The sequence below is a fragment of the Delphinapterus leucas genome, chromosome 3 (assembly GCF_059928025.1).
Source record: "Delphinapterus leucas isolate spDelLeu-1000000601 "Yukka" chromosome 3, BTC_Dleu_Yukka2, whole genome shotgun sequence".
NCBI classification, from domain to species: domain Eukaryota; kingdom Metazoa; phylum Chordata; class Mammalia; order Artiodactyla; family Monodontidae; genus Delphinapterus; species Delphinapterus leucas.
Window position 1 is genome coordinate 91,379,570 of NC_143131.1, and position 16,364 is coordinate 91,395,933.

The 16,364-nt window shown below is 39.7% G+C and overlaps 1 long non-coding RNA gene across 1 annotated transcript; it reads left to right on the plus strand.

Annotated features, from left to right (window-relative positions):
* The first annotated feature begins 2,721 nt into the window (after window positions 1–2,721).
* LOC111183775 (uncharacterized) lies at window positions 2,722–14,434 on the plus strand. The gene is made up of 3 exons (XR_016392730.1): window positions 2,722–4,439; window positions 7,545–12,876; window positions 13,933–14,434. It is a non-coding gene; the product is annotated as an uncharacterized LOC111183775 (long non-coding RNA).
* Window positions 14,435–16,364: the final 1,930 nt, after the last annotated feature.

A 16,364-nucleotide genomic window follows, 5' to 3' on the forward strand; every position in this document is an offset into this window, starting at 1 on the left:
AATAAATATATGCAGATTTAGAAATATTTTGAGGGGACTGTTAACGTAGCACTATCAAATTCATAAATATGCCTTTTAAAGAAAACTGGATTTACTCAACTGCCGTGACATCACCTTTCATCAAGCAACGATGGCGAAACTTCGCATTTTGAATTCATTATGTCAACAGCATGGCAAGAATGGAAGCACATTTCCTCTCTGCACTGCTTATGGCATCTGGTGAGTCACTGCGGTATGTTTTCTAAGAGAGTAAGAATATCTAAAGTGCCCAGTCATGAGTGACCCAGAAAATAGTGGTAACAAAATGCCTTTTCTGCTCCCCTGCTACTCTACTTTTTATTCATTTCTTCCTTCAGGCTTGCTCTGCCAGCTGGGTCATTGACACATTTACACAACTGTAATTGGTGCCTCTTTGGCTACCCCTTGGGTTACTGAGGCAACTGCCTGTTCTTATGCCCTTTGAGAAAAACACCATTATAGACTCTCTTAGAGGCTCTGTGGCTTGGACTAACCTGGTCTTCTCCCACATCTTCATAAGGCCTCAACTTCAGATCATGCCTTAGGTACCACATACCACTTCCCTACAGGGAGGGAAGCTGTGTAGGTTTAAGTCTCATTCCTCTCTTCTCCTCCTTTTCATTTCATTCCTCTAAACAGGGTAGGATTTTATCTTACACTCCCCATTTCTTTCCCCATTTTCCCCCAACATTTTCTTTTTCAACATTTCTTTTCCCCCAACATTTCCTACCCTAGTTTTATTCCATAATTCTTGCTGCAGCATTTAGTAAGATTCAGATAAAATGAAATAGCAGTGTATCAGTGTGCTTAGCAGGAACACCATAATGTTACTTTCCTTCCCTCGGTGTCTCATTCCTTATTTTCTGCAGGAGTTTGTCAGTGTTGTGAAATACCAGCCAGGTAGGATTTTAAGCTGGGAGGTTTAGACTGGAATACCAGCTGTTGTGCTTTATGGAAGACGAAAATGGTTCCACCTGAAAAGGATGAGGGTGGTAAGGTGGGGCAGCTCAAGGGTGAGTTAGGAGCTAGGGAAGCCCATGGATGACAACTGCTGCCTGCAGAAGCTCACTATGCCAAGGACCTTCTGCCATCGACAGTTACAACAGTTACAACATGGCAGTAAGCTTAACTTCCAATACGTGAAAGCTAACCTCAGGGTAAAAGAAACGCAGCAAGGAAAGTCTAAATCCTACCTCACTGTGTATGTGATTGCTTACTAGTGCAAAGAGGAATTGTGGACTGAGCAACCAAAGTGGTGGAGGGATCCAGCAGGAATGAGAAGATGAATGACTGTCTTTCTGTAAGTCAAACTCTCCCTTTTGGTTGAGGTGTCTTTGCTCCCCTCTGCAAGCCTCTGCTGACCTCATTCGCATTCTGCCAACAATTTGCGCGCGCCTGTCATCTTCAGCCTGAGGCTTACATGGATCCTGCTGTGACCAGCATACAGGCTCCTCCACTTACTCTCTCCTGCGCCTGCTCTTCTGCCATGGCTTGTGGGACCCTGCTTGTACTGTGGAGAGGCAGTCCTTCATCTGGTGCCTTCCTCATCTTTTTCCTCTTTTTGTAGAAACTCTGCTTCCCTCCCTCCCTCTCTCCCTCCATGTACAAGTCTCCTTGCTTTCCAGAGCTCCTTCTGAACCATCGGCTGATTCTGATTCTTACAATTTGAATGCTTCAAGTGATTGCACTATTGTCTCCCACTACCTCTGCTTGCTTCCTTTTCCTAAGTAATTTTAATGTCTTGTGCAAGTCTTTCTTTTCTGCCATCTTGGGATTCAAGTTAATGACCCTAATCTCATCCTCCTTGACTCGATTGAATGCTAATTTTGTCCCCATCTCCATCTGTCCCAATTTCATCCATCCCAGGCTCAACTCAAAAACTATCCCTTCGTCACAGTTTTTCCTGATTCCTGCAGCGACAATTACAATTTACCTATTGTTTTTCTGGATGACCATATTCCTTTATTTATACCATTTTATGTGTTTAAATTTTTTGATCTTGAATAATAAAGGTTTCCCCTTGTTAAAAGTAGGATACTTAAGGCCAAGAACTGTGTTTTATTCATATTTATATTTCTGTCAACCCGATTCCAGCACCTCCTTTTGCACTTGCCATGCAGAGTGCACTTAATAAATGCTAATTTGAAGACTGAATGATGACACCTGCCTCCTTATCTTTTCCTGTTACAGTGCTGCTTATTATAGTGCCATAAACTACAACTCCTGAGCCTCAAGAGTCCAGGAACTCCTTGGATCACTTCTTCAATGCTATTTCTAATAATATTCAATAATGTTTTTAAGCATATCTTGTATGTTGAGCCCTGTCCTAAATGTTGGTGAAAGAGTATTCTAACTGGCCCCAAAGGAAGCCACTTGTCCATCCCTAGGGCTGGGGGAGGACCCATCAGCCCACCTGAGCCATGAGGCCTGACCAGGATTATAAAATTGGGGAGGAGTAGTCCCTAAAGCAAAGAAGATGTGTCCACTCCATTTCCCACTTAACTTCTTCCTTGCCTCCATCCTGTAGCCCTCCTCTAGAGTAGGCTAAGATGCAATTCTGAATAAATCCTATTTTGTTTAAAATCCTTCAGTAGCTTTCAGCATGAAGGGCCCACTTTAGCATTTAAGGCTTTCCTGAGCTTCCTGTTTCTGAAGCTTCCTCTTCTTGCACTAAGCCATATACATGCCCACCCTTAATCATGACAACCTTCTTTTAGTACTCAAACCTGGCATGCTATCTTGAGCATCTGTGATTTCTTCACTTCCTATTTTTTTTTCCTTTCTAAATGGTTTCTTTTCTTCATTTTAACCTGGTTTCTTAGTCAGCTTGGGCTGTCCTAACAAAATACCATAGACTGAGTGGCTTCAACAACAGACATTTATTTCTCACAGTTCTGGAAACTGGAAAGTCCAAGATCAAGGGGCCGACATACTCCGTTCTTGGTGAAAGCTTTCTTCCTGGCTTGCAGAGAGCAGCCATCTCACTGTGTGTTCACATGACCTTTTCTTTTTGTGCACTTAGGCAGAGAGAGAGAGAGAGGGAGAGGGAGAGGGAACGAACTCTGGTCTCTCTTCCTCTTCTTATAAGGATACTAATCCCCTATTATAGGAGCTCCACCTTCATGACCTCATCTAAACCTAATTACTTCCCCAGAGCCTCACTTCCTGATGCCATCACATGGGGGAATAGGGTTTCAACGTACGGATTTTGAGGAGACACAAACATTCAGTGCCTAACAACTAGGAAACTCCTTTTCACCCTTTAAACTCAGTTTAAGAATCATACATGCTGGGAATTCCTCTTGACTTCTCTGTTTTATTTAAAATTCTCTTCTCTGTTCTTATAGCATTATTTAGTTTGCTCTGTCATAGCACTTATCACACCTTCTATAATGGTGAGTTTACATGTCTGCTTCCTTTTGTTTTATTCAATTTTTGCATTCACAGCACAGCTCAGGGTCTGGCTTATGGTATGAACATGGTAGCTTTAAAGGATTTAACTCTCAATATTTTTCAGGCCCCTCTATTAAGTCCAAAATAAATAATTGCTTTATTTACTTTTCTCACTTTTAGAAGTGTTTATCTTGGGCACATTTATTATTTGATTGTAGAATTTTTTTTTTTTTGCAGTACGCAGGCCTCTCACTGTTGTGGCCTCTCCCGTTGCGGAGCAACAGGCTCCGGAGGCGCAGGCTCAGCGGCCATGGCTCACGGGCACAGCCGCTCCTCGGCATGTGGGATCTTCCCGGACCGGGGCACGAACCCGTGTCCCCTGCATTGGCAGGCGGACTCTCAACCACTGCGCCACCAGGGAAGCCCTGGTTGTAGAATTTTGTGAAGCTTTCTATTCATTTCTATTTGGATGAATATGCTATTTCTAGTTGGATGATTATTAATAGTTGATGTTGTTATTGAAGCACTTATAAAATGGAGTTATATTAATTATTCATTTGCTTCACTATCTCACTCTATTATGAAGTCCCAGAGGTTGGGTCCACATCCTATTCATTATTGCACAACCGATGCCTGGTACACAAAAAGTGCTCAGTGAATGTTTATTGAATGAATACAAATACATACCCTGTTTTTCCAACAAACCTCTCACCTCCTTGTAAAAGTACTGAAATTGACTCCTTTTTTCCACACTCTTTAGATCCCACCTTCTTGTGTCTTTTAAGAATCTCTGCTTATAACATTTCCCCCTTCTTTCTTAACTAGGAAACGGAGACACTAAGAAGAGTATATGCCGTCTGTCTGTGATGCCGTCACACCTATGAGTTCTAACTGGAGGACAGGGGCAACTAAATGAGAGGAGGCATCAGGAATCCCATGTGGCAAATTCACGTCATCTTCATGTCAGTCAGATGCAAGTGAAGACTAAGCAGGTCTAGGCCACAGACAAGGAGCCTCTGAAAGTCAAGGTAGGATTGAGTCAGTCCCTTGGTTGAAACTGTGAGCAGCAATCATTTGGAGAAAGGCTTTGTGGCTATCATTTTCTCCATTGTTACATGTGAGGAAATAATGTGAGGAAATGAAGAGGTGCCAGAATGAGAATCAAAAGGTCAGAGTCTTAGTGTCTTTTTTTTTCTGCTTGCCAGGTGTTGTGCAAGTTATAAGTCCTAAGAGCCTTGGTTTCCATATCTCTGGTGTGGGATAATCACACCTATCCTCCTTTCCGCATACAATTGTTTCCCAAATCAAATGAAATGAGGGCTGTAAAATCCACTGCAAATTGTTAGGATGTTTACCAGTGTGTGTGGGGGGGTTATTACTTTTACTATTATTTTATAGAGGAAATGGTATTCTTACCTACTTCCCAGATTTACAGTGGTAATTAGACTGCCCACTTTGCTATACCCTGTACTACCGTTACACTCATTATATACATGTTTTCAAGAAAAACCATAACTAGTCCTCAAATAAGAGAGCTTGACAGCGCCATTTGTCACACCCAGTTCATCCTAACTTTACCTGGTAATTGGGGAAACCATCTATGTTAGCTCATTAGCTTTATCCCGAAGAAAAACAAACTTCTCATACCTTTCGGACAACTTGGAAGAAAGTGCCCACCCAAGTTATGTCCCTACCTTCCCACAGAAACTGGCAGACAGGGGTGCTATCTCTCCTGATGTTTGCATTTCAAAGAGATAGCTCCCAGGTTCTTGACAAAGGCATTTTGGGGTTATCAAGGTGACAAAAAGTCTATCTAATTTTTAAAAGGCTTTATATACATTGCAAAAGGAGGAGAAAGCACTTAAAATTACGTTATCTAAAGTGAATGGTCTAAGAAAAAGAAGAGAGGTACTCTCATCCTTTATTTTCAACAGGGAGAATTAAACCTTTTCTTTTAAATTTTTATATACCCTTACACAGACAACTAATTTAAGAATTCCAAAGGTGAAAAAGTGTTCAACCCAGAAAGACTGCACTGCGTTTTATTTTTTCTTATTGATTTGTGAGTGCTCACTCCTATTGAGGGTAGTATTTATCTTTCATACCCTGCACATATATTTCCATAGTACAGTTGACCCTTGAACAACATGGGTTTGAACTGTGCAGGTCCACTTATATGTAGATTTTTTCAGTACATACAAAGATATACATGCAGAAGAACATCATGTGTGAGATTTGTATTGAAGTGGATAGCCTATTTTTACGTAGGCATAAAGTGAGTGATATTTAACATAAAATTAATAATATGTTAGTTTTCTTATGGTTTTATAGTTTTGCTTTTAAAGAATTACATTACTGTACAGTATGCTTTTCTCTTATAATTGGAGAATCTGCATATCAGCTTATCATCACGGGTAAGTGGTTTTTTTTAAAAAAGTAGCAATGTTTTTAATACTGTATTATGAATGTGACTGTAATACTGTATGTCATAAAAATTTTATAATGATTTATTCATTAGCGTATAGGCTAGGCTACCATGAAGCAATCATATTGATTACACTAGGCTACTGTAAAGCAGTCATGTTGCTGCTTCTTTGTTATCAATCCATGAATCACTTAACCTGTAAATAAATATGAATTTCTGTTTCACATTATCTTTTCGTTTTTGATGTCTAGTGTTAGTTATATATATAACACCTGCAGTGTTTTGTATCATATAAGACAATATTGATATAGGTACTGACAGACAATTCATCTTGTGAACTGACGATATAAACTTATGTTATCAATAAACAGTACAGTACTGTAAATATATTTTCTCCTATGATTTTCTTAACATTTTAAATCTAGCTTAGTTTATTATAAGAATACAGTATATAAGACATATAACATAAAACATATGTGTTAATCGACTATGTTATCGGTAAGGCTGTTAGTAGTTAAGTTTGGAGGAGTCAAAAGTTATAGGCAGATTTTCAACTGTGCTGGGGGTCAGTGTTCCTAACCCTCTTTGTTGTTCAAGGGTCAACTGTATTTCTTTTGTTTTCTAATTTCACAGTATGTTTTACTACGCACAAATACTAAGACTCCTTACCCCCAGGAGGCTTGGAGGAAGCTGCAGTGAAATTTCATTTGATTGAAATGGTCAAAGTCTAAAAATTCATTGTGAAAACAAAAAGAGCTAGAAATTGGAAGGTCTTTTCTCTGCCAGCCCTCTTGGAAATATCTGAAAAACACTTTTAACACAGCCTTAAGTTTAATGAACATAAGCAATATTAATTAATCTAGCAAAGCTTCCTTGCAATATTCTGCCAAATTCTAGAACTTCTGCTACGTACATCTAGTCTATGAGGGCTAAATAAGAGAGCGCCCTTTCTGTGCTACCCCTGCCCCCCACCCAAAGGCATGCCTTCCTGATACTTGGGCTTGATTCTCCAAATCTCTGGGGTTGATAACTTTTGCTGACGGTAGGTAGGTATACAGCACTACACCATTAAGGTCATAAGTGGTGGCATAGCTTGCTTCTTCTTGCTTGTTATCACCATCATCTTTCTCACTTTCCTCAGATGCTTTTCCTTTGCTGGTTAGGGTCCATTCTGAAACCTTTGTGATTCCCCTACTCCCAAGAAGCTTCTGAAAGTTTCTCTTTCTCATGAGTTCTCTGACCACCAACCTGCTCTACGTGAAACATCTCTGTTACAGCTAATCACACAACACATGCTTTTTACTACGTAAATGTACTTAGAATAATGAGTCACCTAGAGGTAATCACTGATGTAGAATATGATACTGCAAGTCAGCAGTTTCCTCCTTCCCCAAGAAATCCTACAATATGTAAAGTTTTCCTAGTTTCAACCATAAGATGTTGGTAATTAACCTTATTAGCAATCATGAAAAAGGCAATGATTTTTCACTTTTTGGAGACACAGACTCTTTTGAACTATTGAGAAGGAAGGAGCCCAAAAGGACAAGAGGAGCCCCATTTAATACAGGGAAACTGCAATTCGTTAAAACTACCCTAGCAGTGTACAAAGACTTAGGTGACGGCCAAGCTTTAAACATTTAGTCAGTTGGCTATTTGGCATTATGCCTCTTAAACATACAGATGATTGATTTCATTTTTAAATCACTAGACCACATCATCTTGAAGTTTTGACATTTTGTCCATGGCCTCAGCAGGCAGTGATTTTAAAGAGCTCTCTACTGCCGTCTCATGGTGAAAGAATGAATGGCTGAGAGTTAGGAGGCAAAGCTGGCTCTACCACTAGCAGGTAAGTTTGGGTAAATTGGATAATTTTGGGTAAATTACTGTGTGTGGGCCTCAGTTTCCTCTTTTATAAATTGCAAGTTGAATTGATTATAAAATTCTTTAAATATAGAGCTGCCTAATTGGCAAGAAAAATGCTTAGAACTCTGTGAATAACTTTGCATAAAGCCATGCATTTTGGCTTCTGTGCAGTTTTCATTTGACTTGTAATGTACTCCCTGACTCACAGGTTCAAGTGATTTATAAGGAGTTCATGTCATCCCTATGAATTAATACACCCATATACTCTTCCTATCCCAGGGCTTAGGGGCAACTTCTTCTTTTGAATACAATAACGGCATTCTTCATGAGGATAATTGAAAGCTTTTGCCCTCAACCAACAAAACAGGTTTTAATCAAAAAGTTGAATGCAGAGATTCCTCCTCAGAAGTTGAATAAATCAAGTACAAACCAGGATGCAGATACAGAGGATCAAAGTGGAAATTACCTCTGCCGCTCCCTTGAAGAGCAAATTGTTTTATTGACTTTTCTTCAACACAGTTCTTGTTCTGCCTTGTAGCGGTTTTTCATATTTGCATTTTTTTTAAAAAAAAATTTGATGATCTATAAGGAAGGAGACAAAGATCTTTGACTAACACAGCCTCTGTCTCGCTAGAGGCAGAGCTAACTTTGGCATTGTACTTTTTAATTACAGCGGAGACTTCCATGGCCTCCCGAGTAAAAGCCTGCTATGGCCTTTGCTTTCAGAAAGCAGACAAGGGTGCAGGTAAGAAAACAAGGGCATCTCAGTCTTCCCGAAAATGGGAGCCTGAGATGCTTATGTCAGGAGGAATTGCTTGAGCAATGTCTGTCCCTATCCAGACTTTAGCTTCCTGGGGACTGGCAGAGATACAGTGAATCCCTCTCTTGAGAATTTCTGAGGGACACACACGACAGGCCTCGTTTTACAACTTAATCAACCCAAAGGGTATGAGCAGCAGTGCTTTTTGCCTGATAGTTATGTAAGATGAAAGGAGTCTCAAAGTCGAATGAAACTGTGTTATTCAGCTGCTTTCATTTACTCTAAAGGCATCCCACTGTATAGGTTATGCATGAATTTCTCCCATTTGCAGGAGTAAAGCACAGTAACCAGAAGTCATCAATGTTTTATAAGCTGTGACTAATCTTTTACATAGTCTTTCTCTGTGTGTGTGTGTGTGTGTGTGTGTATGTGTGTGTGTTCAAAATCTTTTCTATTGGCTGATATTTAGCTGCTACTTTATGGTACTATTATTATTATCTTCTAGATCACTTGAGACCATGGCATCTGTGGGGTTTAGGATTGATAGTGTTGTTAGGGAAGCCTGCGCTCCCAAGCCTTTAGAGGGCTTTGAAATATTGTGTTTGAGAATGGCAACAAATAAATCTGAAGCTTTGCCTTCCAGAAGCGGCAGCATGGTGCATTTCCAGCATCCTCTTGGCTTTCAGGGAGCTGTTGCCACCCAAAAATAGTGGTGGGCTCATAAATGTTCAGCAAATCATGATAATGAATCTGGCCAGGGCAAACGTAGCCAGTGTGTGTTTTTTTAATCATGCATCATTTAGTACAAAGAGGACTCTTGGATGTTTTGGCAAATTAATTTGTATTGCACTTCAGAGGAGGGAGAAAGCAGCTGGGCTCTAGCCCATGGAGCTGCACTGGCTGGATCTGCTAATAAAGCTGCTGCTGCCACGGCCTCCTATGAAAGCACAAATGGAACCGTTAGGCGCAGAGACTTCTCTGGAGCTTCCCTCCAGGGTTTTGGTTGAAGCCATGTCAGTCCTTCTCCGGTGGTTCCCAGAGTTCCTATTGTGCTTTGTCAGAAACTTCAGTGCAGCAACCAAGCAACCATTTCCAAAAGAATCATCCTCTATAATTTCAATATCAGTCACAATGCCACCTTCTTTGAAATCTGATTAAATAGGTACTCCTGGATATTTTTACAATTCAAATGTAACTCCTCCCTGACCACTGTGTGATATTTTGTATAACCCGTCATGAAAAGTCTTACGTGGCCTAGGTATTTTTCTAGGTGTTGATTTAAAGGCAAATGGTCTGAAACAAAATCACATTGGAAAAAATTTTTAAATTTACTTTTCTTAAGGAAAGATCACATGGGAAATGGAAGGAGAGAGAGCTGTATGTTAATACACACATACACACATTAGAAATCGTCCCCAGTGTCTATCATTGTAACAGCCGCTGCATGAATGGCTGCGGTTACCCCCAAACTCTCCATCATTAAATCTCATCTTCCAACTGAATTATACCCCAACAGCCAGCACACACGAGCAACCAGGTTTTCTTTTCTTCTTCAAAATCACCTCTCCTTTTTTTTTTTTTTTTTTTTGCGGTACGCGGGCCTCTCACCGTTGTGGCCTCTCCCGTTGCAGAGCACAGGCTCCGGATGCACAGGCTCAGCGGCCATGGCTCACGGGCCCAGCCGCTCCATGGCATGTGGGATCTTCCCGGACCGGGGCACAAACCCGTGTCCCCTGCATCGGCAGGCGGACTCTCAACCACTGCGCCACCAGGGAAGCCCTCACCTCTCCTTTTTGTTCGGTTGCCATTCAGTCCTTTAAAAAAAAAAATTGGGAATATATATTTTTGATGCAAAGCCTCTATTCTTTGATTGTTTTTCCGGTTCTGCCTCTTAACCATTGCTAGAGTTCTGCAGGAACTATCCTTGCTCCTCTGCTTAGAGGGCAGAGGAGCGGGAGAAGCCACAGAACTTTCTCTAGCAGGAGGGAAGGAAGGCTGGGACTATGCATATTTTAATAATTTTTTAATGGTTACAGTCTTTTCTCTAGGTATACATCACCTCCTCCTAAAAATAGATAAGAAAATCGTGCTGTTTTCTGTCTTTCAGAGGAGCTCTAGGGTACCAGGGGTAGCTGAGGCCTGGGGTTAATTTAAGGTGTCTTGTAATGGAAGTGTGTCTCTTGAGACCTTGCAGAATTGAGTTGGAGTTAACAAAGAGACTTAGGAAGAACAAAGGCTTTTCATATCATTTAATACCGTCATTTAATACTAAAATATAATTTTTTTAATATTTTGAGTGATGAGTAATTCTATGACAATCTTCATCTGTAAGAGTTTAGCATTTTAATTAATTTATACCTTAAGCCTATGTGTTTGGTTATTTGGTTGCTAAATGGTTTCAAGGACTCTTTAGTCCTTGGAAAGGCTGATAGGCAAGTGTTTCATGGTACGATCCCTTCCAATAGACTTTGTGATGGTAATGACGATGATGATAGCTAATATTTATGGAGAAGCTGATTTGTGCTGTGCGTTTGAGAACTTTATGTATATTAATTTAATCTTCATAACAACCTCATTAGTAGGAACTCCTATTATTTCCATTTTTCATATGAGGAAACAGAGGCACAGAGAAGTTAAGTAACTCTGAAGTGGGCTTGGTGCCAAGCTGCTTGTATTCACTGAGCACAAGTAGTGATGCATTCACTGTGCAGCCTTTAATAAACGGCCAAACAGAACTTACCCTAGGGCTGCCTTTGGTGGGCTGTCAGCCAGTTTGCCACCTCTGCTCGACATTTATCTCTATTAGAAGCACAGATTGGAAAGTTGCCACCGGCTTCTGATGTCAGATAATGTGCCATCCAGCTACACATTAATAAATAAGGATAGGAAATAGAATCACAGCTTTTGGCCTTTCTGTGGGAGAAAGACTATGGACTTTAGGGCACCCAGTTTCTGAACAAATTAAAGACGTTTCTATAGAATTATGGTTAGCAGTTTTCAAATCTGAGCATCTGCTATTTTGTGCCCAGTAATGTGCCAGGTAGACGTAATAGAGAACATAAAAGAAGCAGAAAAATACTATTAGCAGTTTTAGAGCCACCTACAACTTTGTCGGAGAAATATGACAACACGCTGGCAGTAATAGTACATGAGCACGTTTGAGTAAGGTTCAAGGTGTGCTGTTCAGATAACGACTATTAGGGGAGCTTTGTATTGCATAGTGGAGACTGGACCTAACACAGGGGAAACACGTGACTGTTTCAACAGTTCCATCATCCACAAGCCCTGGGAAATACAAAATGTCATCCCACGTTTACCATCTTCAAAGCCTTGAAATACAGCTTGACTATCAGCACTGAGACAAAAATTGGCCAGTGATCTTTTTCTGCATTGACTTTGGATTCATAGATGTGCAGGTGAGTGTTAGAATCAGTACTGCAAGGTGCAGGGTGACTTCTACAAGTGTCTTTGCCACATGCTGTAAGGCTTGGGTCATTGTTCTTCACTGGTCCCGAAATGTCCAGTGACATGGCATGGCCCAAATAGCTAAACCCTTCATTCTTTGTAAGCAGAACTGCTACTATGTGTCAGGTTCTCTGCTAGCTTTCTGAAGATATTTCAAATTCTAGGAAGGCCAAGTGCAGAATTTAGTCTCAGAAAATCTGTGTTCTAATCCTGGCTCTTTCCTTAACTTACATTGAGGCGGAATAAAAGTCAATTTACTTACCTTGGCTTCAACTCCACATTTGTGAATGAGAAATCGGCTATATCTGTTGTTCATAAGCTGTTCCATGGAGTTCTGTGGTTTCTTTCTCAGCGTTGCTGGGGATATTCTGGAACAGCGGTTCTCAACAAGGGCCAGTTTCCTACTCTCATTCCCAGAGGACATTTTGGTCATGTCTGGGGAATGTGTTTGCTACTGGCATCTAGTGGGTAGAGGCCACAGATGTTGCTAAACACTCTACAGTATATGAGATAGCTCTCGTAACCAAGAATTATGTGGCCTAAAATACCGATAGCACGCAGGTTGAGAAAACTTGCCATGGAAGATGTGTATGAGCCAGAGCCTCTAACCCACTAACGGCAAAGTACAACCATTTTTATTTGCTGGGTGCAGCAGACATAAATTTGACAGGCAATAAACAAATGTTCAAAGTTTAATTTTCTTTATTTCCTATAATTGAGCTTAAATTGTATCTTAATTCCCCCACTCTGGTTCTCAGTCAATTCAGAGTGTGCACTAAGGTATTTCAAGGTTCTGATCCTTTCTTTTCTTCTCTTCAGCTCCCAATCTACCTCTGGGGCTTGAAAAACATCCTGGAATTGGGAGGAAGTGGATGTCTAGTTCATGGCCACCTTTGATTCTACACTCTTACCTGCAGCCATGCACCCCTCTTTGCTAATCTTCAGCCACCAGGTTTGTTTTTTATTGAAGTATTGTTGATTTACAATATTGTGTTAGTTTTAGGTGTACAGCATAGTGATGCAGTATTTTGGGAGATTATATTTCATTATAGGTTTTACAAGGGTATAATTTCTTGTGCTATACAGTAAATCCTTGTAGCATATCTATTTTAAAACTAGTAGTTTTTATCTGTTAATCCACACCCCTACTTTGTCCCTCCCCACCCCTCTCCCTTTTGGTAACCACAAGTTTATTTTCTATGTCTGTGAGTCTCTTTCTGCTTTGCATATACATTCGTTTGTATTATTTTTTAGATTCCACATATAAGTGATATCATATAGTATTTGTCTTTCTCTGTGTGACTTATTTCACTAAGCGTAATCTTCCCTAGGCACATCCACGTTGCTGTAAATGGCAGTATTTTAAGATTTAATTTGTTTAGAGATGTTCACAGCAAAACCGAGGGGAAGGTATGGAGAGTTCCCATATACCCCCTGCCCTACACATGCACAGCCTCCCTATTATCAACATGCCCCACCAGAGTGGGACCTTTGTTACACCTTATGAGCCTACACTGACACAGCATAGTTACCCCAAGTCTATAGTTTACCTTAGGTTTCACTCTTGGTGTATATTTTTTGGGTTTGGACAAATGCATAATGACATATATCCATTGTTATGGCATCATACAGAATATTTTCACTGCCTGTTCATCCCTCCCTGCCCCTCCCCTAACCCCTGACAACCATTGATCTTTTCACTCTCCCTCCCTCCCTCCCTCTCTTTCTCTTTCCCTGAACCTCCCTTTTTACTATCTATCTATTTGTCTGTCTATCTATCTATCTATCTATCTATCTAATCTTTAGTATAGGTAATAATTTCTGCTTTTGATTTAGGACACTAAAATTTAAATCCCTAATGGCAGGGCAAGGATTTATTTGAAAAGCATTGCATGTCATTCATTCATTCAAAGAATATTTATTTTTCTAGATTCCACATATATGCATTAATATATGATATTTGTTTTTCTCTTTTTTGACTTACTTCACTCTGTATGACACTCTCTAGGTCCATCCACATCTCTGCAAATGACCCAATTTCGTTCCATTTTATGGTGAGTAATATTCCATTATATATATGTACCACATCTTCTTTATCCATTCCTCTGCTGATAGACATTTAGGTTGCTTCCATATCCTAGCTATTGTAAATAGTGCTGCTATGAACATCGGGGTGCATGTGTCTTTTTGATTTATGGTTTTCTCTGGGTATATGCCCAGTAGTGGGATTGCTGGGTCATATGGTAGTTCTATTTTTAGTTTTTTAAGGAACCTCCATGCTGTTCTCCATAGTGGCTGTATCAATTTACATTCCCACCAACAGTGCAAAAGGATTCCCTTTTCTCCACACCCTCTCCAGCATTTATTGTTTGTAGATTTCCTGATGATGGCCATTCTGACCGGTGTGAGGTGATACCTCATTGTAGTTTTGACTTTCATTTCTCTAATGATTAGTGATGTTGAGAAACTTTTCATGTGTCTCTTGGTCATCTGTATGTCTTCTTTGGAGAAATATATATTTAGGTCATCTGCCCATTTTTGTATTGGGTTGTTTGTTTTTTTGATATTGAGCTGCATGAGCTGCTTGTATATTTTGGAGATTAATCCTTTGTCAGTTGCTTCGTTTGCAAATATTTTCTCCCATTCTGAGGGTTGTCTTTTCATTTTGTTTATGGTTTCCTTTGCTGTGCAAAAGCTTTTAAGTTTCATTAGGTCCCATTTGTTTATTTTTGTTTTTTATTTACATTACTCTACAAGGTGGGTCAAAAAAGATCTTGCTGCGATTTATGTCAAAGAGTGTTCTGCTTATGTTTTCCTCTAAGAGTTTTATAGTGTCTGGACTTACATTTAGGTCTTTAATCCATTTTGCGTTTATTTTTGTGTATGGTGTTAGGGCGTGTTCTAGTTTCATTCTTCTACATGTAGCTGTCCAGTTTTCCCAGCACCACTTATTGAAGAGGCTGACCTCATTTGCCAAGCAGAAATAGAGGCACAGATGTAGAGAACAAATGTATGGATACCGAGGGGGAAAGGGGTGGGGTGGAAGGAATTGGGAGACTGGGATTGACACATATACAATATTGATACTATGTATAAAATAGACAACTGATGGGAACACACTGTATAGCACAGGGAACTCTACTTAATGCACTGTGGTGTCCTAAATGGGAGGGAAATCCAAAAGGGAGGGGATATATGTATATGTCTGGCTGATTCATTTTGCTGTGCAGTAGAAGCTAACACAACATTGTAAAGCAACTCTACTCCAATAAAAATTAATTTTGAAAAAGGAATATTTATTGACTATATATTCCATGGATAAACCCCTTGACCTAGTCTAGTACCTAGAAGATTAGATCCTATTCCTGCTTGTATTATTAACTTGTGATGTGATTCTGAAAAAAGCCACTTAATCTTTATATGGCTCAATTACTTCATCTTTAGCATTTCTATGGTTTTATTTTAATGGTTAGACATACGTATCTTTTTCTCCCACTGGCCACCCCTGGCATATATAACTTTTGTAGAATCTAATGTGTATGTAAGTGTAACTCCTAGGTTTAATGCTTTAAACTACCCATGGCTAAATACTCAAACAGTGCTGTTTCACCATTGTTATCATTTTTAGCAGTCATTATCTGATAAACTGCACAGCAAATAAAAATTGCTGATCTAATGAATGTAAGCCATTGCCAACCCAAGAACTAAAATCCATTTTGACTACAAATAAACTTTCTGTATTTCAGATAAAGTCTAAATTATAACATGTCAATTTTTATTCAAAGCAATCTGACAAATAAGTCAATTCAGCTGAAAACAAAGTAAAATCAATCTATTCTTCCTTTCTTTCCATTTAATTCCCTGAGTTTGGGCAAAATGTAATCAATGCAGGGTCATGTTGAAAGCTAACACATTTATCTGGTGGGTCAGCTTTCTGATTAAAGAAGGAACACTGAACTTTTAGTCAGGACAACTTTCTGGAAAGTGTAGCTTTTCAGTCATGCTTCATCTGCTATTGGAGTCATTTATTATGAAATCCATTCATTTAAAGAAAGGTGTAGGTAATTAGATTTCACCTCAAAGCTTTGCTATCTGGTGGGAGCTAACATTTTAAATTAAGGGGACTTTTTGAAGGGCACATTTATATGGGGCTTACTGTTGGGTCCCAAGGGAAAAAAATCACCTACCTACCATTGCTAAACCTCATGGCATACTTCCAAAATGCTTCCCTGGAGGTTCTCTGTCCCTGTTAATGCCCATATTTCTACCTCTTCCTAAAAAACGGATTATCTTGTTATTGATGTTGAATGATAAGTCTCTGAGTTCACATGTTCACATTGACCTTTGAATCAGAGTAGCTTATAACTCTATCAGCTGACTGTGTAACTCATTCTTCCTAAAATTCTGGTTGAAGGTATGACGCTAGTTGCGTTCTAGTCT